At 39.6% G+C, this 13,740-nt stretch overlaps 1 pseudogene; it reads left to right on the top strand.

The window, feature by feature from the left end:
* Window positions 1-2,599: 2,599 nt before the first annotated feature.
* On the top strand, window positions 2,600-4,817 carry LOC134638025 (golgin subfamily A member 6-like protein 22; annotated as a pseudogene).
* The last annotated feature ends 8,923 nt before the right edge of the window (window positions 4,818-13,740 follow it).

Below are 13,740 nucleotides of genomic sequence, written 5' to 3' on the forward strand. Positions count from 1 at the left end.
TTTGGCAGCTCGTGGACTCAGGATTGTGCTGTTTGGGAAAAACAAAGAAAAGACAACACTTGGGAACCTAATCACAAAGAAAAATCACTGACAGCTGTGAAAACACCCGGCAAGTTCAGTCTGTCTGTGGAGAGACTGAGAGAGGAGATGAAGAGCTGTGTGAGTCTCTGTCCTCCTGGACCAAACGTTCTGCTGCTGTTAGTCAAACCTTCTGATTTCACTGAGGAGAACAGACAAACTCTGAAGTTCATCCTGAGTTTGTTTGGAGAAGATTCCTTTAAACACTCGATGATCATCAGCACGTACAGACATCAGTGGAAAGAAACAAGCGTCTCTGTGAACAAGATCCTTCAGGACTGTGATGGAAGACACTACAACATGTTTACCAATGAGCACAGAGTGTTAATGGAGAAGATTGAAGACATGCTGCAAGAAAACAAAGAAGCATTCCTCACTTTTACTGAAGAGATGATAAAACCCAGGTCTGTTTTAAACCTGGTTCTGTGTGGGAGGAGAGCAGCAGGGAAGACTTCAGCAGCCAAGGCCAAGGCTTTTTACTGAAAACCAGATCTATGTTAGTTCTAGAGTGTCTCGTTATTCTCGTGGGTTGTTCAATGTGTTGAGAATAGTTTAAAGTCTCCATTATATCCTTGAGTGTTTTTCTGTCCTTTTCACAGTCCCAGTTGACATTAAAATCTCCCATTACAATTATTTCATTAGACTTATTATTTATAGTATGATATTTAAGTAATATCTGCAGTTGTTCATAAAAAATATTTTTTGTTGAGGGGGGGGGATATAAACAGATCAGTGACATTTCTGGGGAAACACTGATTTTAACAGAAATATGTTCTATTTCAGCTTCTTTTGGTGAACTAAGTAAACAGCAGTCCAGATGTTTGGGTTTTTTTTACATACACAAGTACTCCTCCTCCTCTTGTTCCAACTCTATCCCTTCTGAATACTGTGTACTCTGGAAAGACAACCGCAAACTCGTGAGAAGAGCTTGTGAGGCAAGATTCAGAGAGACCCAAAATAGAAATATTGGAATCGCTTAAAATATGTTCCAGTTCCTAATGCTTTGGTAACATACTGCGAATGTTAATGTGTCCACATAGAAGTCCCTTTGGTTTATTTTTAATGTCCCAAATTACTTTAGCCTGATTAAATGTCTTGCAGATCTTTGTTCCTCTGTAACTTTTAATAGCAGGATTTCCATCACGGCTCGTAGGATGAGCTGTGTGGAATTTTTTAAGGACCCAAAACGCAGGCACTTCAGATATGAGGATGCTTTATTAATGGAGGTGGAACAAATACACAAGGTGAGGGTGGCAAAAAACAGAACTGAGTAACCTAAACTGGGAAAACTAAAGAGAAAACCTGAAATGATAGCAGAACGGGGAAAGGGACAGAGAGACGCAGACAGGCGCAGGGAAACCACTCATGATGATGGAGGAGATGACAAAGGGAGATAACACTGACCAGAAAACACCATATAACGCAGACGGACCAGCAACAGGCAGGAGAACACACAGGGCTTAAATACAGCAGCAATCAAGGGATGAGAGACAGGAGGGGAACACACCTGGGAGAAATCACAGCTGACGGGACAGGGGAAACGTAAACTGCACACACTCACATGAGACAAGGACCTTCAAAATAAAACAGGAAACTAACAGACTGAACTTGATAGACAGACTCACAAGCAGACACAGTGACACCGTGGACAGACAGAGGGAACACAGGCAGGCATAAAACAAAACTAACACATAGCAAACCTAAACAAAAGACATAACAGAATAAACAAGAACATATAAAGAAACACAAAACACTGAGTCCTCATACTCAGGACCATGACAATTTCTTGTTCTTTTGCTGACAATGCCATGAGCATTTAATGATGGGAAACCCTTTACCAGAGACCGTGATTGAGGCACAGCAGGTGGGGGCCCAGGCAACTGAAGTGGAGACCCAGGCAGCCGAGGTGGAGGCCCAAACAGCTGAAATGGAGGCCCTGGCAGCTGAAGTGGAGGCCCAATGAGCTGAGGCGTAGGCCCAGGTGGCTGCAGTGGAAACCCAGGCAGCCGAGGTGGAGGCCCAGGCAGCTGAAACGAAGGCCCAGGCAGCTGAAGTGGAATCCCAAATGGCAGAAGCGGAGGTCTGGACAACAGGGGCGCAAACACCACCAGTTGCAGTTCCAGCCCCACTAACTGAGACAGTGGTTGGAACACCGTTAGTTGAGATGGAAAACAATGCAGAGATAGCTGTGCCCATAGGCTAACTAGGCTAATTAGCTGTAGCCAGTCCAAATCACTAGTGCCTGAATTAGGTCCAGGATTTAGCTCAACATCACAACCAAGAGCAGCATCAAAGCAAGTCTCAAAATCTCCAGGGACAATTGTGAAGCATTTAATTGTTCATGTTTACCTGGGGGTGGTCTAGCATGCCCAAAATCCAAGAATCTTGTGAACAAGAGATGGTGACTCCATTTAGCTGGGAGAATGATATTCTTGTCCACTTTTCTAGGACATGTCAGACTCCACAAAAGATAAAAATGTATAAAAACAAAAAGTTGATGTCAAGATCTAGGGGTTTTTAGATGGGGTTTTTTTTAGGTGATCTCCTTGGCAAAAGCACAGGGCCTACCAAGCTATGCATCTGCACCCTAGCAGCCATCTGTGATCCTGAGGGTGTCCATGCCTTCATCCTGGTCCTACCTGTGGCTCCCCTCACTGATGAAGACAAGGGAGAGTTAGAGACCATCCAGAACACATTCAGCTCTCGAGTCAATGACTTCACCATGATTCTGTTCACTGTGGACTCAGATCCTACACATCCAGCTGTTGGTAACTTTGTTGAGGAAAGCAGAGATATCCAGGAGCTCTGTGAGAGCTGTGGAGGAAGATCTGTCATTCTCAACATCAAAGACAAACAGCAGATCCCACAGCTGTTGGAAACTGTGGAAAAAATCAGTGTCCACAAAGACAAATCATACTGCTACACAATGTACACATTTGGACAAGCCCAACTAGAGAAGATGTTACAACAAGAGAAATTCATCACCCAACTTGCACAGAACAGAAGCACTGCTGCTTGTAAGTACTTTCTTCTTCTTTTTTCTCCCTCTAACCCATGTTTGATGTAGACTGTACTGATTGTTGACATTGTATGCAGGTAATGAAGAGATGCAGAGCGCGGGGTGTCTCAGGATTGTGCTGATAGGTAAGAGTGGCTGTGCAAAGAGTTCTTCAGGAAACACAATTCTAGGACGAGATACATTTTTATCTAAGCCTTTCCAAAAGTCGGTCACCAAACGTTGTCAGAAAGAACAGGGTGACGTGAACGGCCATCCTGTTGTTGTGGTCGACACTCCTGGACTGTTTGACAACAGTTTATCACATGAAGAGATCAATGAGGAGATGGTGAAATGCATCAGCCTCCTGGCTCCAGGACCACATGTCTTCCTGTTGGTGTTACAGATTGGCAGATTCACCCCAGAGGAGAAGGAGACACTGGAACTGATCAGGAAAGGTTTTGGGAAGAATTCAGAAAAGTTCACCATCATTCTTTAAACAAAAGGAGACACACTGAAACATGAAAATGTGTCTGTTGAAGAATACATTGAAAACTCTGAAGATTCCTTCAAGAAGCTGATCTCTGACTGTGGAGGAAGGGTGCATGTGTTCAATAACTATGATAAGCAAAACCGCACACAGGTCAGTGAGCTGATAGCAATGATTGACACCATGGTGAAGGACAATGGAGGAAACTGCTTCACCAATGAGATGCTGCAAGAGGCTGAAGCAGCGATACAGAAAGAAGTGGAGAGAATCCTGAAGGAGAAGGAAGAAGAGATGAAGAGACTGAGAGAGGAGTTTGAAAGAAAACATGAGGAAGAAATGAAAGCAATGACAAAAAGAATGGAAGAAGAGAAGAAAAAACTTCAGCAGGAAAGAGACCAGAAACTCAAGGAGATGGAAGAAAATATAAAGGAGTGTGAAGAGAGAAAGAAGGAACAGGAAATGAGAGAAGAAGAGAACAGGAAATGGAAAAATGAGGAACAATTACACAGACAGAATTTGAAAACACAACTTGAAACGTTGGACAAACAAATTCAGTCAGAAAAAGAGGAAAAGAAAAGTGTGAACAAAGAGCTGGAAGAGAACAGAGAAGAGATGAGGAGAAAACAAGAAGCCTGGGAGAAAGAACAAAGTGAATGGTGGGAGAAACGAAGACAAGAAGATGAACAGAGACAAGAAAAAGAGCAAATAAAACTTGAAAACCTTGAAGAAATGTACAAGCAGGAAATAGAAAAAAATGAAAAGAAAAGAAAAGAAGAAGATCAAAAGAGGAGAGAAGAGGAGAAGAAAGAACGAAATCAGCTGGAAGAAAACTATAAAATACGTGTGGAAAATCTGAAGAAGATGTATGAAGATGAGGCCAGAAAGAAAGCTGAAGAGTTCAATGATTTCAAAGTGAACAAAAACAAAGAATTTGCAGCTCAGAAGGAGGAGCACGAGAAGAAACTTAAAGACAAAGATGAGAAGTATGACCTGTTAAAGGCTCTGGCTGAGCACACTGAAAAACAAAAGAGAGAAAAGCATCAAGCAGAAATCAAAGATGTGATAAAATGTCTTTCCAAGAAGAGAGGAAACGTGAAAAAAATCAAAGAGTTGCTGGCAAAACATGAGGATCAAATGAAGATTGCAAAAAACCAGGAGGAAAAAGAAAACCTGCAGAAAATCCATGAAACAGAAATAAGTGAACTAATACAAAAACTTCTGGATGACACAACATCTTCCTGCAGCATTTTATGAGGGGATTTTTTTGTGTTTCGGTGACAGAGCTCCATGAATAAAAGATTTTCTGTACATTTAGTTAAATGTTGAGATGAGAATGCCAGAGTGTGTGCTGATGCTTATAGATCTGAATGTACTTAATCGAGCGCAACAGAATCCAGATTAAACTGCTTATGATTTTCTAATTGATCAGATACAAATTCATAAATTTTATGGTCAATTTGTGAACATTTTACAGTTACAGATTACAGACAGAATTCTCAATTTATCTTATAAATTCTTATTTTCAGGATTGCGTTCCATTTTGTTTCTTTTTGAGTAAATAACATGTGTAGTATGAATTACTGCCATGCAACTTTTCAGGTTATGGAACATTTTGAAACTTTGTTTAATTTTTTGGTATATTTTATGTTGATTATTTTCATGTAGTACCATATTAAACAATAGAAGAAGCTTCAGCTGGTTAGTAGATTTTTGGACATTTGTTGTAATTTTATAAATATTCAGTAGTAAATATATATGAATATCCTTTATGCTGTTCTTCTTGATGATTAAAAAAACTGTGGAAATTTATTTTTCCATATGTTATTGTTGTTCTATCTAGGCAATTGAAAAGGATCATCCTTTCTATCCCTTATCTTTATAAAAGAAGTATTTGTCAGCCAAGAGAGGATGAGCCTGATGCTGGAGGAATAAAGTCTCAACAAATAAAATGAGCTTTAAAGGCTGATAAACACCGAGTGTAATGACATAGTTATCTGCCAGTTTGAGGTTGTCACAGCAGAGCATTTGTCTCCACACACGCAATGAAATGAAATGACCAAAAGCAACAAAAGATGTCCACTGTTTCAAATATGATTTAATATTTCTTTCATGTAAACAAACTCAGAGTTGACAAACTCCAAAACGATTCAATCCATAACACAGCAGGTGAAAAATCTTTGGCTCTGTCTCTCTACTGCCAGTTTCTGTCTGGTGATGTCACTGATTAAATAACAGCCTAAACATTGGCATCACAGCTCCTACTAGTGGTGGGAGGTTCATGAGTTCAAAAGTTCTTGATCACATTGAATAAAACTCAAATGTGTGGAATGAGCCTTGAATTTTTAGAGTGAACCTTGAAAATATTGAATGAAAGTGTGAATATATAGAATAAACCCCTTGAATATTAATGCTTAAACACAATCAGAGTGAGAAAGCTGGTTTAAAAAATATGTTTGGAAGGGAATTCTGTTTGAAGCTTACTGAGCTGTTGAAGAACTTTTCCACAGAAAATGAAACAACTGAGAGTTAGATAGAAGACTCTGATGACTTTGTGAAGAAACTGCTACATGACTGTGGAGAGAGATATCAGGTCTTTAATGGCAACAATCAGACAGATCAAGGTCAGAGAGCTGCTGACAAAGGCTGATAGCATAGTGAAGGAGAATGGAGGCAGATGCCTCAACAGGGAGATGTGCCAAGAGGCCAAGGCAGCGATACAGAAGGTGTCAGGGAGCAGCTGTGTGCAGGCAGGAGTGGACCCAAACACAGGACTAACCACAAACGGGGAAAAACTCAAAATAAGGATTTACAAAACTGGGAAAAGCTAACCTCACAAAGAAAAACAGGGAAAACACGGGATGCGCACACAACACTGAGGGACGACGCAACACGGAACAGAAGGAGACTCTGACATAAATACACAGAAGGTAATGAGGGCAATTACACATGACAGGACGGGGAGGACACGAAATTGAAAATGCTGACATCAAGACGCAGACTTTAACATATCACAGACAGTACACAGAGACAGCCTGGAGAGAGAGAACATGAAGGAGCACACGATGGGATGAGGAAAACACGGAACACAAGCAGTGGGAGCAAAGCATAATAACCCACATCACTATATACAAAGTCCCACAGAGGGAGACACAGAGGGCAGCTACATGGGGGGGAGGGGGGGACTACTAAATACCCTGAAAACTAAACAGAGAATACAAGAAACTGAAACTGGGGCACTAGACTCTGTAAACTAGGGTAACCAAGTGAACTTAGAACATAAATCATTATACAAAATCACTGAGACACAAGAAACTCAAAACACTGGGTTGAGAGACGCTGGATCCTGACAGAAGGAAGTGCAGAAGATCCCGAAGGAGAAGGAAGAAGAGATGAAGAGGAAGGAGGAAGAATTTCAAAGAAAGCACAAGGAAGAAATGGAAGTAATGAAAAGAAGAATTGAAAGAGAAAAAAAGGAAACTAAACAGGAGAGAAAACAGATTATAAAAACTCAAAGAAAAGGAAGAAAACATTAAAAAACCATGAGCAGAGAAAGAAAGAGCAGAAAATGAGAGAACAAGAAGAAGACAGGAAAAGGAAAAATGAAGGAGAAGTCCAACAGCATGAGTGGGAAGAAAAACTGAAATCTCCTGAGAAAAAAAACAAAATCAAAGGAAAAGCGACACAGAGCTGGAACAGAACAGAGAAGCAACGAGAGTCCTGCGAGAAGGAAAGAAAGGTAAGAGAAACAATATCCAGAAGATTAACAGAGACGTCAAGAGGAGCAAGAAAGGTTTATGAAGCTCCAGCAGGAATATCAGCTGATATTCTTTCTGAAATTGATTATGGAAAATTTGTTTCAGTGTTCAGAAATCCTCAACTTTGAAATAAAATCACACACTTTGTAAAGAAAATCTCTGATTGTTAGTATATTTCCTAACACGACAAAATATCGGCAAAACTAAAGGCGTAGAGTAAAGTGTATTTTATTTGAAATAAAAAACTATTTATATTTACCCACAAATACTTAGAGGTATCCACAGTAAAAAAAAGAAAGAAAGAAAGGGGGTAACAAGTCAGGTTTTTACAGGAAACAAAGAAATAATGTAAGTAATGTGTAAGTAGTTTGAACTAGTGTGTAATTTCATGGAAAACCAGCAATATTTGACCATCTCACATGGTAGAACCTCGGACCATTTCGTGGCCTTTGCGCTTTTTAATTCCACGCCATTTTCACTGTGTTTAATGGAATATAGCCAAATTTTCAAAAATGTATTTTTTCTTTCATTTTATTTTAAAATTTCAGTCTGAGTTTCTTAAATGAGCTTAAATGGCTGAGCTACAGACATACATCCTCTAAAGAACCTCGTGGCCGATTTCTGCCCCATTGAAACCCATTATAAACGCTATTTTTCAGTGCACCATTATTTTAACTACGGTTAATCTAATTGTCTGAGTGACGGTGGCATTTTGCAGTGTGGGCCTTAAAATTGTAATTTTTTCATTTATTCACCAGGTGGCGCCATTTTTTCATATTTCAAACAATGAACAAACTTCAGCCAAAATTACAGATTTTGAGCGTGTTGTTCTGCAACAAAAAGTGAAAAAAATTGGTGTTGTGTGCCACTATCAGTGTTGAATAATGATGTTGGATAATAGTAACTGTGCTTTTTTAAAAAATATAAAGGCCTTTATGTCTAAAAAAGAAAAAAAAAGACACACAAACACACTTTTTCTTTCAAAAGTATTTTCTCTCAGATGGCCACACTGCAATATAAACAATTTAAATTAAAGCAAGGACCAAAACCAAATTAGAGTTTATTTTTCCCTTCAAATACAATTTATAAAAACTGCTGCGGTTAAATCACCTTTGACCCGGAAGTAGTCACTGACGGAAAGCCATTTTGTGCGTTTGTAAACAGTGCGCCTGGAACAGACGCATGGAAGAGGGACGCGGTTTTTTTAACTCCAACGGTCACAAATCGGGTAGCGACACAACTATCTGCAAATTGTGAGCGAAGAGGAGATCCAAGGGAACAGTCACAGTAGAATTTCGAAAAACTGACGGACAATGGCGAGGCTGGGCACCGTACTCGGCGTGCACAGGTCAGACTCCGTGCCAACTGGCGAAGTCTCGGGAATAAAGACCCCGCTCGCAGTCGGAAGTACGAAAAATGCTGATTTTTTCGTGAAAAGTGAAAAGTAAGTATTGTTACATTACCATTTAGTTTGAAGGTTACAACAGAAAATTATATTTTTAAATGTTACTATGGCCGTGACGTCCTTCCGGTCTATGCGCCTTTTTTTATTTGTTTACTATGCGCGTTTTTATTTGTTTACTTATGTTTTGCTCTTTTTTTACATCCCAAAATCCTCTAGTTTTATTGTCTACGACAGCAGATCACTTCTAAACGTTGGTGATAAGGTTGCGCATGTAATCTTGGACACTTTGAAACCCGACCCAGCCTGATCGGCTGCCCGACCATTGTTGTCCCCACGGCGCGGGCGCGCAGCGCAAGCCAGGCCGCTACTCAACCCGGGCGCATAACAGAGAAGCGCCCTGGGGGAAAGCGTAAGGAACTTTTTTGATACATTTCACTGCGTGTTGTACTTGTGTAACTATGCATGTGACAAAAAAAGAATCTTGAATCTTACTATTCACATGTGCTATGTCGTGCCAAATTAGACTGCACATATTTCCGCTGGTTTGGGATGCACGAAGTAGTGTCTTTGTTTCGCGAGAAGCAAAACGAGTCAAAAATTTGTATCGTTACATTCAGTTTGAGGGCTACAAAAAGAAATTATATTTGTTTTCACGTGGTATCGGACGTGTCGTGCTGGGGACACTGACACCAAGACCCAAACCCCATCTACTGGCAGCGGGCAATGGTGCTGCTGGTGGCGGCCGCTGGAGCTTTTCGCAAGGCCCCCGGGACACAACATTCTCCGATTCCCAGTAACATAAATGTTCATGTTCATCCTTCTAAAATAAATGTTTTTCTGGTTCAAAGTGATCTTGTATTGTTATTTAGACATTTTTTTTATTTTATTTTAGAACAAAACAAGGTAGTAAGCATTTGGTGTAAGCAAAAAATGATAAACCTGATATGGCACTATATGACATTTAGTGTGCTTCTGCAAAAAAAATAGTATTTGATCAGAATGAATGTTGGTGCCAATGTTTGGACCATCTAAAGGCCTAATTATAATAACAATCAAATATTACTTCAAATGTTTTTTATGGAAAATATTTAAGTTTTTAGTTTTTTTCTGTTAAAAAAACAGGGCGCTCATGTACCCAAACTGGGATTTAAAGGGTTAAAACAATGAAAATATAATTAAAACTTGATATGAATATTTTAAGCAGAAGTAGTTTTAAAAGACTGACTCATTTAAAGTGGAAAAAAATATTAATATATAACATTTTTAGAGCACTTTTTGGGGCGGGACCATTTTTGGTCCCGAGGACCACGAAAGGATGGATTTTTTAAAATGTGCTCTTGCAGAAAAAATAATAATGGATCAAAATGAATGTTGGTGCCAATCTTTGGACCATCTAAAGGCGTAATTATAATAACAATCAAATATTACTTCAAATGTATTTTATGGAAAATATTAATTTTTTTATTTTTTTTTCTGTTAAAAAACAGGGTGCTCATGTACCTAAACTGGGATTTAAAGTGTTAAAACAATGAAAACATAATTAAAACTTGATATGGATATTTTAAGAAGAAGTAGTTTTAAAAGACTGACTAATTTAAAGTAGAAAAAAATATTGATATATAACATTTTTAGAGCACTTTTTGGTGCGGGACCATTTTTGGTCCCGAGGACCACGAAAGGATGGGAATTTGAGGTTCTACCTTAGTACACTGCATTTTTCAGGGTCCATATTATAGAGATTTAAAATACCCATATAACTTCGAGGTCTTTTACAGGAAAGGACACATTACCCACATAGCAGACAGATCTGGCCTGGATCTGGTGTCAAGCCGGCACTGTTGGCTGACTTCTGGCATGGTAAGTGATATGTCATCCAGATGTGGGCCAGGCCTGGCGTAGATGGCACTGTTTATGTTCCTATTTTCCTATTTTAGTAAGAAGACCCAAATGCCATGTTGCAATACTATACTGCTATGGTAGCCAACGTTTCAAATGCAGGTTTGACAAGTTTGTGAGTGTACACTTTATCCAAAACCTGGTGAAGGTTTACTCATGTTTACCACTGGGTGGCTGTAGCTCAGGAGGTAGAGCAGGTCACCTACTGATTGGAAGGTTAGTGGCTTGATCCCTGAATGAATGTAGTTAAGAAGCACTCAGTTTAGAGAAAGTGTGTGAATGTGGCATGTTGTATAGAGCACTGTGAGTAATCCGGGAGAGTAGAAAAGCGCTATGTAAGAATCAGTCTGTTCACTCTCTCAACAGTTTTGTCATGTTGCTTTTGCACATGTTGTTATCACATGGCTTGATTAAGGTACACATTAGGCTGACATCTGGGGCCAGAGCTGAAACTGTTCTGGGCCAGCAGTGTGTCTGCAACTGGCCCATGTGTGGGCCACCTCTGCTGGCAAACCTGATCTGGGCCACCAAAGGGCCGTCATTCCTTGCGGTATGTGGGCCATGTGTAAGCACATTGTGTGGGCCTGATCGGGGCCATACCAATTTTGCTATGTGGGTATTTGCTCCGTACACTTCTTTTGTAACTTATATTAAAGTTAGAAAAAGTTAACAAGTTACACTTGGCTCCATAATTATAAAGTTACATACACATGCAAATGCAAATTTTGTGTTTTTATTTAGTTTTCTTGTAGGTTAATAAAGCAGAAGAGTTTGTATCACATTTATATTGGTAAAAAATATATAGAACATCAATTGTTCACTCTAAGATAATGAATATTAAATAAAGATGTAATAAGGTAAGATTAATTACCTCCATAATACTACCTGTGTCATGAAAAGTACAGAATAATTAAGTAATCAGTACGATGGATGAATATGCAGTATTATATACTGTAACATTCTGACAGTGATTTAACACAATAACACAGACCCATTTAGCTGCATTATGATGGACTTATGTAATACCACCTATCAAAGAAAATGAGAAAAACACATGAAGGTTGCTCTGTGTGCACAATGCTGAGAAAAGACAAGCAGACCTCTGTTATCAAATCCGATTCTTTTATTCTTTTACTGGACAGAGAAAACACGACTAGTGTGGTCAATTATTTATAATTATTTTATTCAATCATTACTTCCGGAAAGGGATGTGCAGCAGGCTAAACCCTCTGCAGATCTGAAGCATTAAGCTGGGTGTGGATGATATATTCTGTTAATGTCACACATAGTTTCAAATAACTTCTTCTGGCCTGACTTGATGTGTGTGTTACTTAGTTCTGCTTTTCTCCCTGCATGTGTCCTGTCCTCTGCACAGTTTCCTGTTTTTGCACAGTATTTCAGTCTTGCTCACCACTTGTGACCTTTCACACACTTTTTAACTGAAAAGTAGCGTCTTTGATCTGCTGACCTACATAAATGAATATAAATAGAAAATAAGCACTATGAATATATATTTATTCCGTAACACTGTGTGGACATATGACCAAAAACCTGAAACCATGGTACCTGCTCTGCTAACTGAAGACAAAATCTTTTTTTTTTACGTTTCTTTTTAATAAATAAAAATAAATAAAGAAAACACAATATATAGGAACACAATATGTGACCCTGAAAGACTAAACATCATTTTTAGGGATTTCTATGAAACTTTATATTCACCACAAATAAACCCGTCTAAAAGTGAAATTGATCAGTTTCTTGACAATGTAACTCATCCAAAATTACTGCAGTTAAGCAATGGCACTGGATTCGCCACTGACGCCAGGTGAACTCCAGGAAGCTCTGATAAGTATGCCCAAAAATAAGGCTCCAGGTCCAGACGGCTTTCTGCAGAATTCTACAAAGAATTTTGTACAAGTCTGGCATGAGTATTTCACAGAATGTTGAAGGAAATCAAGGAAAATGGCAGACTACCATGAAATATTGTCAGGCGTGTCGTGTGTGGAGGCGAGGAAGAGATGACCCAAACGCAGGACTCACGGTGAAAAACGATGCAGATTTATTGGCTAGAGAGAATGAACAGAGCAGGAACGGCAGGACTGACTAACTGACTGAGAGACTGGCTGAACATAGGCAGGAACGACAACAATGACGATATCAATGACACGACAAAGACCAGGAGAGAACTGAGGACTTAAATATACTGGCTGAATAATGACTGATAGGTGACAGGTGAGTGAGCAGCTGAACATAATTGAACGAACTATACATGGAATAAGAACTAGAACATAATGCACACAGAGTAACGCTAACACAAAACAGGAAGTGGACATGAACTGAAAATACTGGGTCAATGACCCAGGAATCCTGACAAATATGAATTCTGCCAACATTAGTCTCCTGCTAAAACCAGGCAAAGACCCTTTATTTCCCACAAGCTATCGTCCAATATCCCTTATAAATGTAGACCTTAAAATAATCTGCAAAACTCTCTCAAAGAGATTAGAGAAAATAACCCCCCTCTTAATTAATCCTGACCAAACTTGCTTTATAAAAGGTCAGCACTCATCAACAAATACAGTTATATTTTTGGTCTTGATTATATCTTTAACTGTTGATTCAGTATTTTCCCATTACACTTTACATCTTCCATGGCATTCCTTAAAAATACCACTAGGTGGCGCATAGCGCTCAGGAGGAGCGTAAACCCCCCTGGGAGGCAAATCTGCAGAATAAATCCTGCAGTTGAATCGTAAACAAGTTCATGATCTGTGCCTCTTTATTTCAATACACAGTCACGGGATCTAGGATTGCACCCCTCCCAGGTACCTGTCACACCAGGGGGGCAACAATCGTGGGGGCTCGTCCGGGATTAGTGCCTCCTGTTGACGGCAGCTAATCATAAATCATAAACTAAGACTAACGTCCTGGACCAACGTGCTACGCCTGCTCCATCTGAGGTACCAGAATGGCGGCTTTGCAGGAGCTGCGACAAGGAATACAGAGAAAGCTTCATGAGCTTATTAACGCTGCTAAGAGTAGGGATGGGTATTGATAAGATTTTCACGATTCCGATTCCGTTTTCGATTCTGTTTAACGATTCGATTCTTTATCGATTCTC

The sequence above is a fragment of the Pelmatolapia mariae genome, linkage group LG2, assembly GCF_036321145.2.
Source record: "Pelmatolapia mariae isolate MD_Pm_ZW linkage group LG2, Pm_UMD_F_2, whole genome shotgun sequence".
NCBI classification, from domain to species: domain Eukaryota; kingdom Metazoa; phylum Chordata; class Actinopteri; order Cichliformes; family Cichlidae; genus Pelmatolapia; species Pelmatolapia mariae.